We start from the raw sequence: 2,792 nt of genomic DNA, 5'->3' as shown, positions 1-2,792 counted from the left end.
CATAACTTTACTTAAACAGTTAGCCAAAATTTTTGATAATATTTTAACGTCTAGCTGGATCAGGGGAATTGGACGGTAACTTTTACACTCGCTTGGATCTTTGTCCTTTTTAAGAATCAGATTGATCCAGGCTTGTGTGATTATTTGACTTTTTACGTTTTCCTGATTTCTTATAACAATTTTGCCTCAAAACCCACTTTATAAATCTTGTATACTCGGAGATCTGCTCACTTAATGTCTTTTTAACTGGCATTACGCTCGTGTAATTACACAAATCAGCCGCTAGATGTCAGCAAACGCACACTTTCCAGCTTCGAATCTCCAAAGCCACCCGCTGTGTCAAGATCAAGTAATAACATTGAAATGTGTTTCTCTGTATGACTGTTTTAGATTTTGTCACAAGCAGGCCATTTTAGCAGATAATTGTCTCCCAAAATACAATATGGTGCAATTAGTTTATCTCAATGGCAGGGACAGTTCTTTAAGAGAAACTTGAGGTTGCATAAACAAAAAGTACCATGGTACTATCATGATGTTTTGGACATGTTTACATGTAGCTATATCATGTACCATGACATTCTTCTTTTTTGTTACCAGAATATTTGTTGCCTGTCTGCTCTAATGAAACATATTACAATCTTTTTCATTAACAAGGTGCTTTCACCAACAGAACTGACACTCACTGGATGGTTTTTGTTTATCTCTGTAAAAGAGCATGAAAATCTCCAGAGATCAGCTGTTTTCGAGATGCACCTGGCATCAACAATCACCAAGTCTTCTCCATTCAAGTTTTATTGCAAAAACTAGACTTCTTTACACAATGGTCTCATGTGCTTTTTGTCCTAAGTCCTATTAAAGGGACAGTTCAGCTAAAAACGATACTTCTGTCATCACTTACTCACCCTCATGTCTTTCCAAACCTGTTTGACTTTCTTTCTACTTTGGAACACTGACAGATATGTATAACAGAATGTACAAGTTGCTTTTTTCCATCCAATGAAAGTGTATGGTGACCACAGCTGTCGAGGAAGATTTTCTGTGAATAAGGTCTTTAATTTCAGTCTGTTACTCATGCAAAACTATCGTATAACTTGAGAAGACTTGGAATATAGAGTCATTTGGACTAATTTTATGATACTTTAATGGTGCTTTTTTCCTTTTTGCAGCTTGACAGCTCCTAATCCCCATCCCCTTATGGTGTATGGAAAGAGGGCAGCATGAACATTCTTCAAAACGTTTGGTGTTCTATGGAAGAAAGCAAGTCATAAGGGTTTGAAACATCCTGAGGGTGAGCAAATTATGATAGAATACTAATTTTTGGATGGACTATCTCCTTAAAGGGATAGTTCACTCAAAAATGAAAATTCTCTCTTCATTTAATCACCCTCATGATATCCCAGATGTGTATGACTTTCTTTCTTTTGCAGAACACAAATTATGATTTTTAGAAGAATATTTCAGCTCTGTAGGTCATCACAATGCAAGTGAATGGGTGCCAAAATTGTGAAGTTCCAAAAAGCACATAAAGGCAGTACAAAAGTGATCCATAAGACTCTAGTGTTTTAGTCAATATCTTTAGAAGTGATATGATAGGTGTGGGTGAGGGAGTCGTATTGATTACTTTTTTACTGAGTTATGTGATTTTTGGAATGTCAAAATTTTGGCACCCATTCACTTGCATTGTATGGACCAAAAGAGCTCGAATTCTTCTAAAAATTTTAATTTGAGTTCAGCAGAAGAAAGAAAGTCATACACATCTGAGATGGCATAAGGGTGAGTAAATGATGAGATAATTTAAATTTTTGGGTAAACTATCCCTTTAATGGGCACACAGGCCATATAAAGTGGACACAGAGTCGATGCATATATCTGATCTGTTTTGGTGTATTCCTACAGTAGACTTATCTTTAGAACACCATGTTAAGTGGTTTCCATCAGAAAGATAAAATCAGATATAGTCAGACGCATCTCTGGAGAGTAAATATTTTGGTGTCTAAAACCTTAAACTGTTGAAAAACAGTTTAGAACAGGTCCCTGAAGATTACTCTCATTGAATACACCCCTTAGTGCTGGAGAAGCATGGCCCCTGCTAGGTGTCTTGCCTGTGGCACATTCTACCCTTTTGCATTTGAATGTCAAGATTCTCCATGCAGAAAATTGATTCCCAATGATGCTATTGAGCAGGCAGGTCACTCAAGAGAGAAGAAAATAATCTCATGCCCCCAAAACAATGAGATGAATCCAAAATGCTGGAGATAAAGGATTTTCATGAAATTAAGAAAATTGCGGAAATCGATCACGAGCATGAAGCACATATAAGGACATAGATGCACGTTTGACTGAGCTTCTTTCTGTGTTTGAGACCTCAGGTTCATGTGTCTAATGGTACTTCTGAGGAAGAGGTTCAATACGACAATTTGGACGAGATGGTGAAACCTTACGATATCGTACGACTTAGCTTGTTCGATAAAGTAAGAAAATGTATATCAATACAGGCATAAAATTTTAGCTAGCCTCCAATCTAACACTTTATTTGTTTATGCAATGCAGATGACTGATGTATGTCAATAACCTGCTTCCCTCGTCTCGTTCCTAACCCAGATGTTCTTTTTTCCTTCAAAAGTTATTTTCCTATTAAAATCATGGTAAGGTTTACGGTGTGGGTAAGAGGCTACTCTTTATGATTATGTTTAGGTCTGGATTACGGCTGAAACTTAAGAAAAGGTTTATTGCAAATGTTGCAGAAATTAAACATTAACTTTATTTTATAAATGTTTGTTTTTCATTAGTAT

Source organism: Myxocyprinus asiaticus, chromosome 40 (genome assembly GCF_019703515.2).
Source record: "Myxocyprinus asiaticus isolate MX2 ecotype Aquarium Trade chromosome 40, UBuf_Myxa_2, whole genome shotgun sequence".
In the NCBI taxonomy this organism is placed as follows: domain Eukaryota; kingdom Metazoa; phylum Chordata; class Actinopteri; order Cypriniformes; family Catostomidae; genus Myxocyprinus; species Myxocyprinus asiaticus.
Note: the sequence above shows the minus strand (reverse complement) of the source record.